The sequence below is a fragment of the Magnolia sinica genome, chromosome 5, assembly GCF_029962835.1.
Source record: "Magnolia sinica isolate HGM2019 chromosome 5, MsV1, whole genome shotgun sequence".
NCBI classification, from domain to species: Eukaryota; Viridiplantae; Streptophyta; class Magnoliopsida; order Magnoliales; family Magnoliaceae; genus Magnolia; species Magnolia sinica.
Genome location: NC_080577.1, coordinates 76,935,138 through 76,957,306, shown reverse-complemented (window position 1 = coordinate 76,957,306; position 22,169 = coordinate 76,935,138). Strand labels below are relative to the sequence as shown.

The 22,169-nt window shown below is 38.3% G+C and overlaps 1 non-coding gene across 1 annotated transcript; it reads left to right on the top strand.

Moving 5' to 3' along the window:
• The first annotated feature begins 10,589 nt into the window (after positions 1-10,589).
• On the top strand, positions 10,590-10,696 carry LOC131247638 (small nucleolar RNA R71). Its single transcript, XR_009171914.1, has one exon. It is a non-coding gene; the product is annotated as a small nucleolar RNA R71 (small nucleolar RNA).
• Positions 10,697-22,169: the final 11,473 nt, after the last annotated feature.

The window sequence follows — 22,169 nt, the reverse complement described above, 5'->3', positions numbered from 1 at the left end:
ACTACCTGATGGTTTCTTTATCTCTCAAACTAAATATGCTCTGAACTTAGTTAAAACATTCAGATTTGAGAGTGAGAAAAATTTTGATACTCCTATGAGTACTACTTTAAAACTCTCAAAAGACTCTATATGTAAGAGTGTGGATCCTAAGTTGTATCGCAGTATGATAGGAAGTTTGCTTTATTTAACTGCGAGTTGACCTAATATTGCATTTAGCATAGGAATTTATGCTAGATATCAATCTGACGCTAAAAAGTCACATTTAATTGTTGTTAAGTGGATTATGATATATGCTGCTAGTTCAGTAAATTTTGGTCTTTGGTATCCACATGATACTAGTGTGCAATTAGCTGGTTACACGGATGTTGATTATGCTGGTAACATTGATGACCGAAAATCAACCAGTGGTGGTTGTTTCTATATAGGGAACTGTTTAGTTTCTTGTCAAAGTAAGAAACAAAGTTCCATATCGCTCTCAACTACTGAGGTTGAATACATTGCAACAGGTAATGCATGTACTCAGCTTGTATGGATGAAAAGAATGCTAAGCGATTACGGAATTGCATAAGATACTATGGTTTTATATTGTGATAATTCAAGTGTAATTAATATATCTAAAAATCCAATCCAGCATTCACGAACCAAGCACATTGACATTAGATATCACTATATTCGTGAATTGGTGGAAGACAAGACAATTTCTTTCGAATATATTCCAACCAAGACTTAACTTGCTGACATATTCACAAAACCGCTTGATAAAAGCAGGTTTGCTAAATTGAAATTTGATCTCGGTGTGTGCATTATGAATTGTTAATTCATGTATTTCTGTATCATAATGTATATATTTATTACTTTAAATGTTTAAATTTCAAATTTTGTGTAAAATTGCACATTTTGGGCTGTGAACGACAAGTCGAGTATATACTTGACCTGTCATGGCACGACTGGTTGAGCATGTACTCGACTAGCCATGAACCGTGAGTTTGGTGCTTTATTTGGGAGAAAAATCACTTCTTTCTCATTTGGGTTGTCTTCTCCAACGAGCCCAACGTCGACCAGTCGAACCCATCTTTGATTCCTCCATGGTTAGTGCGTTGTTTTCGATTTTTTTGTAGATTCTAAACCTTTGCACTTCCTTTTCATCATTTATGTGATTTATTTCATGTTTTACGTTGATTTTTGGGGTTTTCTACTCAAAAATCTGATCTCCTAGAAACCCATTTTCCATCTATTCTAATTTTTTTATTGCTTGATTTCCTTGTTGCAAATGGAAGGTAGAACTAAGAGGAAAAGATCTCGTGGTCCCTTTACATCTCGTTTGACTCCTATCACAGTGCGCCACCTTCGGTCACCCAAAGATGATCCTACTTATGTGCGGGATATTTGGTTGTGCAATGTTATAGTAGAACGGCCCGTTAATGTTGGTCATTTGACTCCGTTTGATATCCTTCCTCTCCTTTAGTTTGTAGGATGGGATAACATACTACTTTGGGGTGGGCCAGCATACCGCTCCATTGTGCAGGCTATGTATGCTTGCATTACTGATTTTTCTACTGAAAATCTGGCATTTACTATTACGACCACAGAAGGTCCAATTGATGTGGATCGTCATCTGATCTCTGGATTAATGGATTTACCTGTCAATGACGAAGGTATTTCCATTAGTTCTCTAGTGGCAAACCCATTTGAAACTGGGAAGCGAATGCTCACTAGAGATTTATGCAATATAAATGCGGAATGGAATACTGCTGGAAATGTGCTTGCCTCCAAGTTTTTGTTACCCGGATATAGAATCCTTCACAGGATTTTCATTTCAAATGTTTATCCTCGTTCTGGTAACAAAACTGAACTTACTACATTCATAGTTCGTATTCTTTATTCCATCATTTCTGGAACCTCTGTATGTCTTCCTTCTCTAATTTTTCATTGCATCATTCAATTTCGTCTCTATCCTGGACATAGTGACATTCTCTTCGCTTATCTTATGACTATGTTGGCCACCTATAGTTTAGTGGCTATGCCTATTGGAGAAGCTCCCATTCACCACTTAACCTTTAACAACTCCAATATTAACAAGACGAATTTGAAGTTGGCCCCAAGCCAAGTTAATGTGGGTGCTAGTGGAGCTGATGCCACAAATGAAGAGGAGGGTGATTTGCCTCCAGATGACATCAATATGGATGATATTTTTGATGAAATCGAATCCGATTATGCAGATGATCCTGATTATCAGCCATCTGATTTTGATGCACGTTTGCGCTCTCTTGAGGACAAGGTTGAAAATATGAATGTGTCCCATGACTTGCAATTTAAATAAATGCGCAAGTATCTGAAGCGCATTAACAAGGGACTTCATCAGATTGATCCTACCATACCTTCTCCTTCATCGGGTTCAGATTAGTATTTGATTATGTGGTTTGTAATAACTTTTAAGATACTTGACTTTTTCTTATTTTATGGGTTTGGACATGCTTGAACATGCTTTCTTATGGTTTTAGTTACTTGGTAATCTTGATCATATCTGCATATTCAAGATTGTGCATCTCATGAACAAGAACAAAGGTCTTTACCTCAAGAACTTCAAATGCAAGATCAAGAGATATACATGTTTAAGTACAACACCATGTGATAGTTCACTCCTTCAAGCTTTAAATATTCAAGGTTTCAAAGCTTCATCTAAGGCAAGACAATAATCTTTATTTTGTACTCAAAGATCAAGGTGAAGTACAACTCAAGTACCTCAAGCTCAAGCTTCAAGTACTTCAAATTCAAGCTTCAAAAAGGCTCAAGTTCAAGCTTCATCATATGTTAAGATATCAAGCTTCGTGAACTACAAAGAACAACTATCAACTGAAGCAAAAACAGATTCAACATTCATATATTGCTTATAAGGTATGAATGACCCTAGATTGACCATAGGTTAGGTCATTTTGAATACATAATTTAATTAGATCACTTTATAAGTGCATAGACTATTTTTCTACTAGTCTTATACTATGTTCGACTAGTCATAGTACTGGCTCGACTAGTCCAAGAAATCCCTAACCAGTCCTGAGTTTATTACTAATTTTTAAGATTTTTTGTTATTGCCTCAACTAGTCCTGGAGACCGCTCGACCGGTCAAGTGAACAGTGCTCGACCAGTCCAGTAGGCTCGACTCAAAGTCCAACAACTAAATTGGTTCCCACATGACTAGTCATGGACAGGACTCGACCGGTTGTGGAGGCCACTCGACCGGTCGAGCAGGCCTTCGACTAGTCGTGGAACAGCCTGATCTTATTGCGCCCAAATTTTTAATAGTTTGTTGGTCCTTCAACCAGTCGAGCTGTCCTTTGGGCTAGTCAAAGGAGCAATTTCTGCACTTATAAATAGAGCATGATTCTCAGAGTTTTAATCCAATTCAAGCAAAATAAGATACCAATCTAAGAGATAAGTTAGTGATATTCTTAAGCTATTTAGTTCTCATTTCATATTCTCTTTAATTAGCTTTGTTTGCATTTGATTTTGTATTCAACATTCCAATCTTATTTTAAGAAGGGATTAAGGTTTTTCCATTTCTTGGAATTAAAATCAAATCAAGTTAGCCCAACATGATTTAATCTAAAAATCATTTAGAACTTAGAACCATTTCATAAGTGAGTGTGAACATTGAACAACTACATTGAACTTCTACTCCGAATTGGTTCTACCAGGCTGCATCAAAGGAGAATATCCAGATAAGTATTTTACTATTTTGTAAATCAATTATTCTTTTGGTTTCTTTGAGATTGTGCCAGAAAAATCTCTTTCTTTTGGTTTGTCTGAGGTGATCCAAAAAACTCAGAGTGTGGGGTTTTTGAATTGTATACGCCCACTTGAAAGACACAATTGTGAGGGTTTTAGGTGAACCTAGAAAAACCTATTTCATAGTGAACGCTAATATCCACTGTATGATGATATTAGGAGTGGAGTAGTTGTGTAGCTATTTTTCTAAACAGTTGGTGTACACATAAGCGAACCACTATAACTTCTGGTCTTGTGGTGATTATTTAATTGTGGGATTGTGTGGATGTTGTAATTTCCCTTTATGCATTTGTGGAGAATGTTGTAATAGCTTAGTTTCTTTCTTTGCTATTTTATTCTTTATTTCTCTGTATCGGTTTGAGATTTTGATATACAGACTGTTCTAGGAATCAGGTTGTCTTACCATAAGCCATTGGTTTTTGGTGTAAGGTTATCCTTAGAACAACATCTGCATCAACCTCTCAATACTTGTACATTTGAGGTTGTTATTCATTTCTGCATTGTGGGATTGTTTAATTGCTATTTTTATTTATATTTGTTTAAATTTCACATTTAATTTCTAATTTGACATAGTCCTATTCACCCCGCCTCTATGACTCTTAGCTCGGCCTTTTCAGTAAGGTTAATTTATGGTCCCCAGGCCAGATATAAAGTTTCGAACCAAACGGATGGTGGGGACCTTGTGATCTCGCATTCAGGATGACTTTTAGGCCTCTTTATCATTGATCACTTGATTTTCTTCGATCTCAGTCCCCTAGGATCCGTCCCTTGCCTTAGTGATTCTGGAGCGTCAAATCCATGCATATAACACCCTTTTTCAGTCCAAGCTCTTAAATTCACCTTGCAGCATAAACATGATTAAAGTAGAGTGTTAAACATTATCATATATGTAAAATTAGGTAATAACTGGGGTCTAATATGTAATATTTGACCCTCAACACAATCTCCAACCAACATTTTGCTAGTCCTGAGCAAAGTATGCAAAAAACAAGTTGAGAACTACAGGACAAATTCTATAAACTCGAGTGATTTTTGAAAAACAATCCAGATACTAGAATTCTAAGATTTATGAATGTTGGGCATTACTCTCTCCTGAACTCAAGCGTGTGGTAAACAGTCAAGTTTAAAGTATTAATCCATCGATTAGAACAATTCTAAACATTGAGTTCCATGGGTGTATATTGTAATCTTAGCTTATCAATATTAAGAGTCCAATCATTAATTTTCATGATAACATTGATAATCAAACAGAGCATTCTTAGATAGCCAAACCTAAACCAAAACTTACCTTACAGTTCAACCTTTTTTTTTTCTTCCAGCTTTTGATTTTTTCATCGATGGCTTCACATTGTGTCAACCTTTTTAAAGATCTTTAACAGGTAGCCGTTTTCGAACACAACTGTTTTTTAGCTGGGCATTCTCTTTTTTTTTTCTTTTTTCAATAAACATGATGGACAAATTCCCTAGGCTAGTTCCTTCCATGCTTAGTGATTACCAGGTTAATAAGTCAATATCGAACTGAAACCTTAATGTGTAAGCTAGATGTGACATGTAAAATCATGACTCAATTAATGTTTAAAACTTTTAATAATGGATTAACAATTTGAACTTAACTGTCAAATCTAAAGATAGCTGAATCCAAGAGTCATAAATTACCAACATTACGTATCTTATACTTCTAAATCAAAGATGGCCTTCAAAATCACTTCGAATTCACAAGAATTTCCAGAAAAAATTTAAAAAAATTCACAATTTTCGCTCAAGACCAAGAAAATACTGATTAGGCAACCTAATCTCCCATCCCCAACCTAAAATCTACATTGTCCTCAATGTAAAAGAGATAAGTATGCAAGGCACATGAGACAATGAAAGTAAAGGAGAAGTGATGAAAATATAGTACCTGATGACAGTATTAAGTAGCTTTCTCAAAGAGATTTCAGCATGAAGGCGGCTAGGCACAAGAGTTAATCCAATAAAAATAAACTATCCTAAAATAACTGGCAAGCAAAACTATCCTAACAATATAAAACTGATTAACCTAGAATGACAAAAAGCAAACTACCCTAGTCGTATGAAAACAATAAACCTACCTATACCTCCATTAGACTAGGAGATCAATCTTGGTAAACAGGATCATTCAGAGGCATGGACATGTCCTCTGAATCAAATTTCTCAACTAATGGATTTAATCGATGTCCATTTACTTTAAACTCATTGCTATTGTCTGGATTCGAAATCTCGATAGCCCCATGAGGATAAACATTAATAACAGTGAAAGGGCCGGTCCAACGAGATCGGAGCTTACCTGGAAAGAGGTGTAACTAAGAATCATACAAAAGGACTTTCTGACTAGGCGTGAATGATTTTCGATGAATATGTTGGTCATGAAATGCCTTCATCTTGTCCTTGTAAATTCTCGAGTTCTCATATGCATCGTTCCAGATTTCTTCGAGTTCATTCAACTGAAGCTTGCATAGTAAGTCAACGTTGTCCAGATTGAAATTCAAATTTTTGATCACCCAATAAGATTTATGTTTCAACTCCAAAGGTAAGTGATAAGCCTTCCCATAAACAAGTCTAAATGGAGATATTCCAATAGGAGTTTTAAATGTAGTACGGTAAGCCCATAATGCATCGGTCAACCGGATTAACCAATCCTTACGATAAGGGTTAACCGTTTTCTCCAGGATGTGTTTAATCTTCCTATTGGAAATCTTAGCTTACTCACTTGTCTGTGGGTGGTATGGGGTGCTCACCTTATAAGAAATACCATATTTCTTCATTAAACTCTCGAATGGTCTATTATAAAAATGTGAGCCCCCATCATTAATGATGGCTCGAGGCATTACGAACCAGGAAAGAATGTTCTCTTTTAAGAATTTAATGACCAAGCGATGGTCATTGTTTTGGCACAGAATTGCTTCACCCCATTTAGTGACATAGTCTGCGGCAAACAAAATGTATAGATTTCCAAAGGATTGGGGGAATGGTCCCATGAAATCGATGCCCCAACAATCAAATACTTCAATGATAAGGATGAGATTCAAGGGCATCATATTTCGATGGGACAATGCTCCTAATTTCTAACAATGCTCACAAGCCTTTCAAAACTCATGAGTGTCTCCGAACATAGTGGGCCAATAAAAGCCATACTATAGAATCTTTGTCACGGTCTTTTTAGTAGAAAAGTGACCACCATAGGCCTATGAGTGACAGAGGATATGACACTCTGATGCTCATCGTCTAATACATCTCCTTAAGATTTGGTCTGGGCAATATTTAAACAAATATGCATCGTCTTAGAAAAATTTACGCACCTTGGTGAAAATTTTCTTCTTATCTTGCGCAGTCTAATGTGTCGGTATGAAACCTATGGTAAGATAATTAGCAATATCATTGAACCAAGGTGAATGGGAGACTCTGAACAATTGTTCATTAGGGAATATGTCATTGATATGTGTCGTCTCAAGGGGATCAGAGGGATTAAGGCGGAAAAGATGGTTAGCCACTACGTTCTCTGCTCCCTTTTTATCTATAATTTTTAAATCAAATTCTTGGGTAGAAGGATCCATCTTATCAGGCGAGGCTTAATATCATTATTAGCAAGAAGATACTTGAGCACCGCATAATCTGTGTAAATGATGATCTTGGATCCGATCAAGTAGAACCTAAATTTGTCCAAAACGAATACTATAGTTAAGAGTTCCATTTCCATAGTCGAGTAGTTAACTTGGGCAGGATTTAGAGTCTTACTTGCATAATGAATAACGTAGGGCTTCTTTTCTTTTCTCTGGCCTAAAACCACCCCAAGAGCATAATCAGACGCGTCACACATAAGTTCAAAAGAAAAGCTCTAATCGCGTGGCTAGATGATAGGTGCAGTAGTTAACATGCCCTTAAGCTTAGTGAAAGCTTCCTAACATGGCTCAGTCCACTCATTTGGTGCATCCTTTTGAAGTAAATTACATAGAGGACGAGAGATGAGACTAAAGTACTTTATGATTCATTTGTAAAACTCGGCATGTTTTAAGAAGGATCGCACGTCTCGTATGTTCTTGGGTGGAGGTAGGTTAGAGATAAGATCGATTTTAGCCTTATTTACCTCGATTCCTTTAGACGAGATGATATTACAAGGACAATTCCCTTACGAACCATGAAATGACACTTCTCCCAATTAAGCACCAAATTCTTTTCTTCACATCTCTTCATCATACATTTAAGACTCTCTAAGCACTCACTGAAAGATGAACCAAAGATAAAGAAATCGTCCATGAAGACCTTTAAATATTGCCCCACCATGTCAGAAAAGATACTCATTATACATTGCTAAAAAGTGGTAGGGGCATTACATACTCTGAATGACATCTTTCGGTAAGTAAAGGTGTCATAGGGACATGTAAATGTAGTCTTTTCCTGATCTTCAGGGGCTATCACTATCTGCTTGTAGCCTGAATACCCATTAAGGAAACAGTAATAGGAATGACCAGACCTTTTCAGAATTTGATCAATGAAGGGCAAAGGAAAGTGGTCCTTCCATGTGATGATATTCAACTTCCTGTAGTCAATGCACATTCTCCAACCAGTAGTAACTCTAGTTGGCACGAGTTCATTATTAGCATTAGATACGATGGTGATTCCAGACTTCTTAGGAACCACCTGAGTTGGACTCACCCACTGACTATCGGATATAGGGTATATGATACCCACATCCAATAGTTTAAGAACCTTGGCTTTAACCACTTCATTCTTGTTTGGATTTAATCTATGTCGTGATTGCAGAGAAGGCTTTGCATTATCCTTGAGATAAATGTGGTGAGTACAAATCGAAGGGTCGATTCCCTTAAGGTCCTCAATCATCTATCCAATGGCTCCCTTATGCTTAATGAGAGTAGATATGAGCATACTCTCCCGTTCTTTCTCTAGGTGGGTAGAAATCACCACCGGGTATGTCTCATCTTGACCTAAATAGACATATTTCAAATCAGAGGGTAAAGGTTTTAGGTCAAGCTTCGGTGCCTTAAGGTTAGACGGCAGAGGCACTTCTTCGGTTTGGGGCAATTTTTTAAATTGTGGCCTCCGCCGGTTAACTTCAAGTACCGACACAGTATTAAGCATGGCACACGTCTCCCTAATCATGTCATCATCAAAATCATGAGAATGGGCTAGGGACATTTCTAGAGGGTTGGAGGATAAGGTCAAAGGTGTCCTCTCTTCCACGAAAGAGTCAATATGTTAATGTCGTGGAAATCGTCATTATCCTCTAACCATCTGCCTGTGTTGAAAAAGATGTTTAGCTCCAATGTCATATTCCCAAAAGACATACTCATGACACCATTCTTGTAATTGATAATTGTGTTTGAAGTGGCAAGGAATGGGCGACCAAGAAAGATAGGAATCTAAGTGCTCATGTTGCTGATGGGTTCAGTATCCAAGATGATAAAATCTACAGGGTAGTAGAATCTGTCAACCTAGACTAACACATCCTCAATTATCCCTCTTAGTACATGAATAGAGCGATCAACATATTATAATGTGGTTAGGGTGGGTTTTAATTTACACAAACCTAATTATTTGTATACCGAGTAGGGAATCAAATTGACACCACTCCTAAGTAAAGAAGTGCGTGCTCAATTCGATAGTCCCCGATTGCACATGATATGGTTGGACTACAAGGATTTTTGAATTTTTACGGCACATCTTGCTTTAGGATGGCACTCACTTTCTCAATTAGGAAGATTTTCTTCTAATATTTTACCATCTTTTGGTCATAAATAAGTCTTTTAAGAATTTAGCATATGAAGGTATTTGTTTCAAGACATCAAGTAGAGGAATGTTGACCTTTACTTGTTTCAACACCTCTAGAATGTCCTGAGAGTTAGAGAGAGAATTTGGTGCAACCAACCATTGGGAAAATGGAGCAACCAGCTTCTCTTGAGGTTCTGGTTCTAATTCTTGTGGGGTATGGCTAGATCTATCATCTTTATCCACTTCCGAGTCCTTAGGCTTTTCAGCTCTAACCGGAATGGTTTTGTCAATGATCTTCCCACTCCTAAGAGTGGTGATAGATTTAGCTTGCTCCATATGATTTAAAGAGCTTGAATCACTTATCTCATATTGCGTTTTATGATTGGGGAGAGGTTGTGCAGGGAGCATCCCCTTTTCTATAACCGTCATATGTGAATTTATCTTTTGCATAAAGTTTGTAAGTTCTCATACTGCCTGAGTAAGATTTTGAACTGGTTCTTCTTGAGGTTTCTCTTGATTTGGATTTTGATTGAAGAAACCTTGAGGGGTAGTAATTTCTCCATTCATCCAACTGAAGTTTGGATGATTTCTCCAACCAGGATTATATATATTGGAGGTAGGTCCATTTAAGGTCTTTGATAATTGTTCACGGCATTAGATTGCTCATTCAACACCCCTCGAAAGGCATGTATTGTTGGACAATTTTTCATTGTGTGAAGGTTGCAATCACATATATCACAAATAGTTTTATTAACCTTTTCCTTCTTTAACTCCATGGACTCGAATTTCCTTATGAGATTAGTCACTTTAGAATTGATATCATCGTCCTCTTTCAGGAGATACATTCCACCTCTCTCCTTAGATTGAGTTGGCCTAGACATGGTGCTTGATTTTGGGTATGTGTACCATGATTGTGCGTTTTTAGCAAGTCTATCCAAATAGTCCCACACATCATCGACATTTTTATTCATGAATTCCCCATTGCACATCATCTCAACCAATTGGCGCATGGAAGATGTCAGTCCACCAAAGAAAAAGTGTGTAATGCACTCGTTTCAAAACCATGTTGTGGGCATGAACTGACAAGATCCTTGAACCTTTCCCAATATTGGAAGAATGTTTTATTCTCCTTCTGGGCAAAGTTCATGATTGATTTTCTAAGGGTGTTCATTTTATGATGTGAAAAAAATTTCTTTATGAACTCCCTTTACATATCATTCCATGTGCTAATAGATCTAGGATGTAGTGAATGCAACCACGTCTTAGCTTTCTCTTTCAAAGAAAAGGGAAAGAGTTTCAACCTGACTGTGTCTTCAGATACATTTGGAAAATATAAAGTAGTTTCAACCTGATTATGTCCTCAGGTGTAAATATGGATTCTCTGACTTAAGCCCATGAAATTTAGGAAGAAGTTGGATCACCCCTGGGTTTATATCCATGTGTCCCATATTCTCTGGAAAAACCATGCATGAGGGCGTACTCACCCCTATCGGTTGTAAATAATCGCGTAAAATATAAGGCGGGGGTGCTTGATGTACCTCATTCTCATCCTGGATTCCCCAACCCTAGGTGGAGGTAACGCTTCAGGTTGATTTGCGGCCATAACTTCAATTAACTTAGGGTATCTCAAGTGGTGTCTAGTCCTATGATGGGTAGTCAACCCCTCAACCAATCCTCCTTCAGTCAAGAGATGTCGAGTGTTGTCATGAACCCACTTGGGCATGAAACACTCATAGCCCTCAATTTAGATTCTAAACCTAAACCTAAAAGAAAGAAAGGAAATAAAAATCTAAAAAGAAAGAGAAGGTTGGAATGAAGTTACCAAATTGGAATCCCTAAGTTAAAAACCTGCAAAACAAAACAAAACAAGTCAGTTTCTAAAAATGGAAAGTCTAAAATTAGAAAGAGATCTTAAAGTAGAAAGTAAACTAGTTTCTAAAAAGGGAAAAATTCATAAAAGAAAATAGAAAATTTCTAAATCAAATTAGGAAAGTTCTAGACCTAAATTAGAAAGTGAGTTAGTTTAAAAGAAATCCTAAAATTAGAAAGTTTCCAAAAATAAAAAATAAAACCTAATCTAATAATAGAAGACAAAAACTAGAAAATTAGAAAGAGTTTACCAATTTAGAAGGTCTATGTCAAGATCCTACAAAACAGAAAAGTTAGGTTAGTTTCTAGAAATCAAATAGAAAAATCCTAATCTTAACCTAATTCTAAAACTAGTTAATCTCAGAAAAATGTAACCGTCAATCCCCGACAACGGTGCTAAAAACTTGTTCTTGACCCTAAGTATAGGGTTGTGATGTAGTAATAATCTCGGTAAGACCGTGGTCGAATCCACAGGGACTGAACCTTATAAGTAATCTGAAAGTAACTTGAACTAGAAATGGGCGAAGATGTAATTTAAATCAGGGAGAATTAAGAGAATAATTGTGAAATCTTAATCTAAAACTTGTAAAATTCAAAGGTGGGAAACTAGGGCACCAAGGATTCACTTGTAGAGATCAGGGAGATCTATGCTTGATTCATAAACACAACTGGATTTAGAGTCCCATCTTCATCTAGTTGGAAGATACATCATTAAAAACCAAATATGAACTTCCTTTGATCCAGTTTTCAAGGGATGAGAGGTATGAGAATTAGAATTGATTCCATCACAAAACCATGCCCATGAGACAAAGCAAACCACAAAATTTAACCAATCTACATCTAATCTGAGAGAGTTATGAACATTAGTAAGGGTTCCATCATCCAACCATGCCCAGGAGACGATGAAAAACAACTATAAGACCCGACCTGAGTTCCTTTATGTGTATGTGTGTGTATGAGTATACATTTCATTTCTTGTGGTCCTGCGGTCCTACCGATCAAATTCCTGCGACCTGCGACCCTCGGATTGTGTTTGCAGTTATCCTTGAGTTTGGTCATGTAGACCCAACTCAGATCGACTCGAGACCTATGCCATCTTGTTCACATCGTCGTTGCAGTTCCAACGACGTGTCTTGTGCGTCCATCCGACTTATAGATTAAAAGTTATAAACATTACATAGTATGACCCTTAATCATGTGACCCACTTTTGTGCAATACATGTGGACCACCTCCTTGACACAAGTCCCTATACACACACCACACACACACCACACAAATTCTATTAAAAACACCACCCACCTCAACACACACTACACAAGTCTAGCCTAAAGCCTAAGCATTGTAAACTCCTCCTTATGCAATGATGACCTCTCTTACAAACTCATCATGACCCCTTTCTCTCTCTTTATCTTTCTCATTTCCTTCTATTTCCCTCCATTTGCTAGCAACTTCTCCCTCTCCCAATGTCCATTTCTCCCTCTTTTCTCTAGCTCTCTAATCCCCAACGTACTTCTAATCCCACCATTAGAAATAGATCTCCACCATTAAAACCTCTTCTTAGGCTCAAGATCTTCTTGGTGTAGAAGTTTGGAGGCTTGCTTTGCATGTGGGTGAATATAAATTTCTGATTTCTTTCCTGACCTTTAATCTTCTCTTTTCTTTATAAATGGATCATATGCGACCCACCAATCCATGGTGGGGATCCCATTTGACCCCGTGGATGTGGCCATTTGGCCCATACTACATACATGTCATGATACATGATGGGGCCATTCTCCATGGACCCCATCATGATGTATTGTATTATCTACTTCATTCTAAGGGCATCTAGACCCTAGAAGTCATGTTGGGATGACATCCCAACCACCCATTTTAGTTATGGATCATGCATGCATTGGTTTATTGTTGCATGTACATTTTACGTAATTGTATGGATGAGATTGAATCTTGGGAGGGCACATTAGTGGCAGGGCCCTACCTCCATGTCTAGGTTGTATTTCTTCTTCTCCTTTCTCTTAGTGTGGTGGATAATGATGTGTGTGGCCCACTTGGTGGGCCTAGGATGTCCCAAAATTCAACAAGGGTGAGACGTCCCTACCACCTTATTCTATGGTTTTTGAACACCCTAAATTAATGCATGCAAGTGTCTTGACCTTATTTCTTGATTTGGACATGTGTAGGGCCCACTAATGAAGGCCACACACCCTTTTAATTACTGAGATTATTGAGATATAGGCTGATATGTCTAGCCATGTATTGTTGTCCAAAAATTTGAACTGTTTACATAGATTGCTTTAGCTAATGTTTGGTATGGATTTAATCTATGATTCTACTATTTTTTCTTGATGATTGTGGAGTGTAATATGAAGGTGTGGACCCCACCTTGAAGTATGGTGGATCACACCTCAGATGGCCCATGAAATGGTACCCAAAAAGGGGGCCCAAAGAGGGGTGGGCGGTCCACCTTGTTGGACCGTCCAGCCCAAAAGAATGAGGGGAAAACCCAAATTCCAGCTTGTTTTTCTGAGTGGTGGGCCACTTTTGTGGACCCTACCTTACTGTATTTTATGAAAAAAATACTAATGATCCATCCCTCGCCTCTTATATGAAGTTTGGGCCCACCTTATTGGACAAACATTGCATGGACAACAACATTTTACTCTGGATAGATTGTAATCCCGAATTTAATTAAAATACTTTTGAGTATCCAAAAATTAAAAACATTTATAGAGGTCTAGCCCACCTATGGAAGGACCACCCTGCAAATTTTCAGGGCCATCGGACCCCTGTGCACACCGAGGTAAGGGCTGGACCGACCCACTAGGTTGGGACATCCAAGTCAAACAGATTTCCTAGTCAGCCTGTTTTCTTTAAATTAATTAAATTCTGCTATTCCAAAAATTTTAAAAATTTATAGAGAGGTGGCCCACCCAGGGTAGGACCCACCTACCAAGTTTTGGGGTCAATGGACCCCTGTGTAATTCGTGGAGCTAGCTAGACCGGCCCACTAGGCTAGGACGTCCAGGCCACCTTGTGGGCCCACCTTGATGTATTTTGTTGACCGTCCATCCAATCTTGGTCCATGTGGGACATGGCCATTTCCCTTAGTAGCTTCCATTTTTTTAGACCCATTTAGATGAGTTTTGGGCCAATTGCCCAGGCCCATAGGACCATCTACCCTTGGTACATCCAGGTCCATTGGACTTTCAGTCCAGCAACATGGTCCACCTATTTTATGTGTTTAATTCAGACCTCTTATCTGGTGGGACCCACAAGGACATATGTGGGCCACTAAGGAACTTATACTTAATTTTTTTTTTTTATTTATTGGGCTCCAGCAGGCCCAGGATATAGGCAGGCTGGAAATTTAGCAATGGGCCCAACTGGCTACCCTTAGTGGCCTATTTTGGGGCAGCCTGGCCCACTAGGTTAAGGGTGAATTATACACATAAGATTGTCCCTTTTTGAGGTGTCTTTGGGGCTTCATGTATGTATGCTTGGAGGCCCACTCCCATTGGGTTTTATTTTGGAATTGTACTCATAGTTTGATTGGCCTTGGTAGGCCCATTCATCTTGGATCTTCTAAGTTAGACCCCTTCACCATTTGGGCCTATATTTCACCACCTATTGTGATGGGTTGTGGGCCATAAGTGCAAGTAGTTGGACCCTTAGTTGCCCACCAAAATGACCTTGTATATGGGCCAAGTTGTGAGGCCCAACTCACTTAGATAAAGTTATGATATTGCTCATCTGGTTGGATTACCGGGCTGCCCATTATGCCCACCACAATATGTGGGTTTATGATCTTCATGGTTGGGCCCAAACCTTGCCTATGGGCCCACCATATTGCTCATGAGTTGGGCTTTGTATGTTTGTCCACTAGGCCTATGATTGGTTTAGGCCCTGGGCTTTGATTTGTATTTGGTTAGAGACGGGCTACCTCTCGGGAACTAGTTGAGGTTGGATGTCCTCCTGGGTGATCCTAAGGAGGCCCATGGGTTTCTCTATGGGTGGTTTAACGCCCACCATAGACTATAGGTCATTTATTTGAGGCTCGATATGGATGTATGCGGAGCCTACCTTAACGTATGGTTGGTCCAGCCATCCAAGCCTTAGATCGCCCGATGTTGGAGGCACTCTCTACCTTGGGTTACTGTTGGGCTCATAGTCCAGTAGTAGGCTCACTTGATCTTTTCATGATGTATACACGCCCTCCATCTGGTGGGGCCCCTGTGAGTATTGTTGGCCTTCATGTGATTATTTGACTAATTTCTGGACTTTAGCAGGTCCGGGAAGTTGAGTAGGCTGAAATTTTATTAAGGGGCCTTAAATGCACATTATTATGGTTGAAACTTCAGTTGGCTATGGGGCCCACCATATTGAGAACTTGTGTATGTGTTGCATGCTTGTATTTCCTTATAATCTCTGGGCTTAATTATTTCATTCTTTAGGGTCACCTTTAGTGATCATATGAGGATCCCATTTTAGATCAGATTTTTGGGACACCCAGTGGGCCCAGTATGGGCAGGGACGTCCCAGATGGACTTGTGGGCTGAGATAAGGATGATATTGGGCCCTTGGTTGCCCACTTAAATTACTAGCGTTGGGCTGATGTATTAGGGCCCATTTAATCCAAACTTAAACTTGTTTTTGGGCTGTATATTGTGTACGCGGCTGCCCACCAAGTCTAGCTTAATGCATGGATTCTATAGCCATTGGAAATTGAGCCTTGGGCCTTAATTCTCCTTTTGGGGCTCAAGTTGTTGAAGATAGTATTATTCTCTTTTTATTTATGGCTCATTATGAGGAGTATACACATATGTGACGACCTATTTTTATCTTGAATGTAGGCCTTGGGCCTTCTATCCACATAGTTCATGGTTCTTATGCCTTTTGGGGAATGATGGTTAAATGTCCTCATTATAGATCCCTCTAGGCCCGGTTGTATTTTACGAGTGATTGGATGCTCATCTTAGACTTTTGCTAGGCTTATTTCTATATTACTTAGACCTGTAGCTTGTATGCTTAGTCTCGTGGGCTACCCCAAGTAATTGGGCCCCCACTAGGAGTTAGATTCTTTAAGGATATTGTTTAAGTACTTAGTCTTAGTCCCTTCTTGGATAGGAGGAATATAATATACACTGTATATTGCCATATAGTGTAATTAAATTCATCCTCATGACCCATGTACATCATTATATGCTTGGTTAACACTGTGTATATTTGGTCATATTGTGCCATTGGGCATTGCATGTACCTTCTCTGAGGGACGTATTATTCCCTCTTGAGCATGTTAGATGTTTGGAACTGATGCATGGTAGATTGTGTGATTCATGCATCTGGCATTACATAGCATATGGACATTATCTCCCTTACTTCATCAGGGTTATAGCCTCCACAGTTACATCGTGGATGGCCATGATTGGACACCAGAAATGTTATCTGAGCATATAGGGTGCATAGGATTCCCATGGGTAAAATTCTCAAACCTTCTATGGTACCAAGGATCTGCTTCAGCACCGTGACTAGGTGGAAATAAGAGCACACCAAAGCCTTACACCTTTAGGCCGCGACTCTCGCTATCTTGTAGTTGGTTGGAATGAGGTATGGCCTTACCTGTCTAAGGGAAAGAGGGCAATAGCTAGGTTGAGTCTGACCAGCTTATGAATGGGTCCACTACCGTCAGGCCTTGCTAGTAATTGGTTGTCCAAAGGCGGGCGGTGAGGTCTCGTATACTCGTTTGACTGTGTGGATCTGTAGAGCGGTAATCATCCTGTAGTATACTAGACCCCAGTGATTTCCTTATGATGGAAATGTACTTGATATGTGGATTGGATATGAGCACTGAAATTACTTCACATTGCATTTGCATCGGCTGTATAAGCCTCATATTGCATCGCCTTGGCATGACACGTAGTACTCATTGCATTATTTAGCCTTGGTATGGCTTCATACATTTATTGTACTACCTTGGTATAGTTTCTTGCATTCATGGCAGCTTTGGTAAGGCTAGTGGTGTTGGCTTTGTTCATGATTCCTTTCTGTATCCCCTATTATTCTTCTGCGCACCATTGTCACACACTTTCACTACCCACTAAGATTTTTGTAAGATTATGAATGATTGATGCATGCAGGAGATCCTAGGTTGGCATAGTAGTGGCAGGGCTTGGATTAGAGTTGAGCCGAGAACCCCCCAGTATTTCCTTACCGCTATGTACTTGTAAAAGTTTAAATTTATAGTGTATTTCATGATATGTCCCTTTGTTATTTTCAAGATTTACTTGCTGTGATCGTAGGTATGCTTGTATTGGAAATGGTTATGCAATTATGGAAATCCTCCTTTTAAGATCCCAAGATTGGAACCTGCCTCAGGAGCTAAGAATGAGGTTCTATGGAGGTTGTTACGGCCAAAACCGGCTATCGGGTTCTTTATGAGTCCGGTTACCGAGTTTGGGGCATGAAAATAACAAGGCCTCCTAAATTCACAATCGTATAATGAAAGGAATATACTCAAATTTATTGTTGATCTACTGTAATTTAAGTCACAATAAACCATTAAAAACTGAAAGTATATCTCATAATCAAACTAGAATCAAAAGAGAGTTCAATAAACATGAATCAAAACCATATAAAATCACCCGTAACACTACAAGCTTAACCTCTTAGCCCTAGCTAAGAGGTTTGGCCTATCATAGGCATGATCAAACTAAAAACTCTTAGGAAAATTAAACAAAAAATAAAAAAAACAAACTCTCACTACTACTCCCTGTTCTCTCTCTCCTTGCTGCCTTTGCACATCCGATACCCTCTCTCTCCTCTTCTTTTCTTTATAGCCAAGAGAGGTCTGTGGCTAGGTTTCACGCACAAGAGACGGTGCGTGCTGAAGTTAGTGGAGTTTACGCAGCAATAGCGGACTCTGTTTTGGACAGCAAGAAACGCACAAACAGCTTCATTTTGGACTGAGTTTTTGCATAAAAAGGGATTTAATCGGATGATCTGTCCCATTCAGATTCCTTGGTGGTGATTGGTTGCCCCATGTGGAGGGTTTGGATGGCTGGGATCGTCGGTCCGATCTTAGCCAAGGTTGTAGAATGGCGCGAGTTTCACGAACACACGCACTTGCCAACAGAGGGCCACTACGATGATCGGTGGGCCCCTGATCAGCTCTGGAAGAGAAATCCACTCCGTTTATTGTATTTATGGCAAAAAAATAGTCCGGAATGAAGAGTTTTGGATTGCTTTTGGTGTGGGCCACAGAATATTTTACTCCGCTGTCCATCTTGCATTTGAATCGCCATATACATGCAATGTTCGAGAAAAAAGGACACTGATTATAGTACGGTCGTTTTGGCCCTCTGAATGAAATGAACGATTTGGATCATCCACCTGGATGATGATGTGGCCCACCTGCACCCGATCGCAAGTCCCTGCTTACTGTTAGGCGGGCAGGGATTTTAGATTTTTAAAAATAGTCGGGTCAGTGCACGCTGATCGACTTAGTGTGTTTGGTGCACCATGAGTGCACGTGTGCTGTGCACATGCGCACCACTCAGGGTGGGGTTCACAGTGATGTTTGGTTAAATCCACACCATTCATCCGCTTCCTTGTCTAATTTAAGGGGTTGAGACCAGAATTGAAGCATATCCAAAGATCAGGTGGCCCTAGATCAGTGTTTTATGGGCTGATCTATCCGTTGAGCCACTTCCACAAGAATAAAATGGCTAAAGTTAGACGTGTACAGTTAATTTATGGTCCCCAGGCTAGATATAAAGTTTGGAACCAAACAGATGCTGAGAATCCTGCGATCTTGCATTCAGGATGACTTTCAGGCCTCTTTATCATTGATCACTTGATTTTCTTGGATCTTTGGTGGGTAAGTTCTTCGATCTTACTTCCCTAGGATCCATCCCTCGCCTTGGTGATTCTATAACGTAAAATCCATGCTTGAACACCCTTTTTCAGCCCACGCTCTTAAATTCACCTTGCAGCACAAACACGATTAAAGTAAGCATTAAACATTATCATGTACGTAAAATCAGGTAATAACTGGGGTCTAATATGCAATATTTGATGCTCAACACCTTTCTTCAATTTTCCCACTTAGGGTTTGATTTTTCTATTTTTTTCTCAATTTTTGGTGCTTGATTTGTTTTGATATAAATCTAACTCATGTCTCTCGATTGCAAGAGATTTTCTTAGATTTTGATATGATTCCTACTAATTTAAGTTGTAATTTGGATTTATATATTTACAATTCTAGAGATTTATCATTGATTTATGTAATATCATGCATTTGAAATACATACCATGCGTTGTTCATTTCCTATATAAATTATAATATAAGTTTCGGATATGTAACTTTATTATGTATAATGTAGCCCAGTCAGTTCAATTCACTTTAATAGTTTGATCATATGATCTAACCATTCATTAATTGCTATGATCATAAATCTATCATGTATCACACGTGATCAAACTATCATATGACTGTTTGATCAAGTGACACATGATAGATTTATCATCTATGAGGTTTGCACCAAAATTCCAATAGATTAGAATGGTATATCACATATACACCAGTTAAGCAATACCAACATAATATACATTAACATGAAATCATTATAATCTCTTGCAAACTAATGGCTCACAATGTTAGTCGACCCATTTATGCACTTATCCATTTATCAAGAAAAATTGTTTTTCTACAAATATCTTCACTCAAATAAAATTCATTATAAAAAAATTCACAAAATCATCTATTAAACACTGAACTATCACCAGATGGAAGCAACTCAACTATGTAGTATGCACTATATTGGCACAATTGGATCAAGGTTTTGCATAATGGTATTGATGGAGGTATGAGTCAAGCCCAAAAATGATGCAAGACAAGGCATCAGCCTGTATCAACCAATTTTTTCACAAAAGGATCTTGAAAAAATATTGATAAAATAAAGGAAAAATGAAAAGCACCAAAATCTCTGTCTTATAGTGCTTTTAAATGAATTCATTTGTGTATCATACCATTCTTTTGATAAGAATGTTGTTGGTCAGCTTGACCTGCTGAAAGTCAACCAAATGTATCCTAATCAAACACAAATAAAGAATGATTATGTTAGGGCCATTTCATGTGAATGCAAAAAGAAGATGGTAAAGAAAAAAAAATAAAAATTTGTTTGATGTTTTAACCCTTCTTCCAAAGCTATGATATTTTCCAAAATGGTCTATTCCACTTCAATTCATTGAACCCTACTCAAATCTTATGCTTTGATCCTCAAAATAAGCCTACATCCAATCTAAAATTAGTTTCTGAGCTTCCTTCATGGTTAAAATGAAAAAAGAAGTGGAAAAACAAGAAATTTTAAAATGAGGCATTTGTTGTCATATCAGCCAATGTCAGCTGTAACAACCATGTATCACTGTCATTATAACCCATTTTGTACTTAAATGGACTAGTTCACCCTCATAGTGTGTAATGGGGTGACTAATGCATTATGAAACCAATATTCAAACCCATGATTGGATCACTTATGTATAGTGTATTCTCTCCCCATCACGTACATTAATTAATTTTGATCTAGGCAAATTGACCGTACTAACCTTGATGTTTGATCAAATTACCTAGAGAGGTACTACCTTTCAGATATCCTAAGGGTGGCCTTCAGACAACTTTTATAAATTGTTTCGGATGAAAGTGCCCTTGTTCTTGGTTCAGTAGTTGTATGGTCCTAGAGTGAATAAGAAGTTACCTTTTGTTTTAACCCCAAGAACGTGTAACGTGGACAAAAGCATTTATGAGCTTGATGTTAAGGGTCAAATATTGCATATTATCCCCCATTTATATCTTGGTTTTATGAACATGATAATGCTTAATGTTTTATTTTACTCATGCTTGTGTTGCAAGGTGAATTTAAGAGCTTGGATTGAAAAGGGTGCTAAAAGCATGGATTTGATGCTCAAGAATCACCAAGGCAAGGGATGGATCTTAAGAGACTAAGATTGAAGAATTCACATGCCTAAGATCCAAGAAAACCAAATGAGGAATGAAGAGAATCAAATATTTGAAGTGGAGAAATTGAATCCTGAAATTGTCTTGAAAACATATATATTCCTGAAATTGTCTTGAAAAAGCATATTTTGAAACTCTGGGTCATTTTATAAAATTGTTCAAAGTGAAATATATTATGGGAAACTGCGTAGATTTAAGTCTATTTTAGCAAGCTGCGTAAATTTGAGGCGGTTTCTAGAGTTGTTCAATTAAGTGTGAAAGTTAGAGTTCCACAACTATAAATAGGACTCCCTAGGATGCTCCAAGGCATCTTCTAGGGTTTAACGAGTGGAGAAAAATGGTGGAGAAGTCGTCGCCAAAAGTTTTTCTTCTTCTTACTTAGTTGTTTTTATATTTTTCTTAAGAGACTTTGGTCCAATCATGTCTATGGTTGGCTAAACCTCTTAGCTAGGTCTAAAAGGTGAAGGTTGTAGCTTGATGGGATGTTTTTATTGCTTTAATTCATGTTTATGTTCAACTTACTTTAATTCTAGTTTGATATTTAAGGAATACTTTCAGTTTTTAATGATATATTGTGACTTAATTACAGTAGATCTGCAATAGTTTTGAGTATCTTCTTTTCCTATTTAGAGATTATGGGATTGGTAAATCCTATTGTTTTCCATCATCTTATGGGCATGGTTTGGTGATGGAATCCCTGCCAATTATCATAATTCTCCTCTTTTGAGAGTTAGGTCAAAGAAAGTTCAGATTTGATCT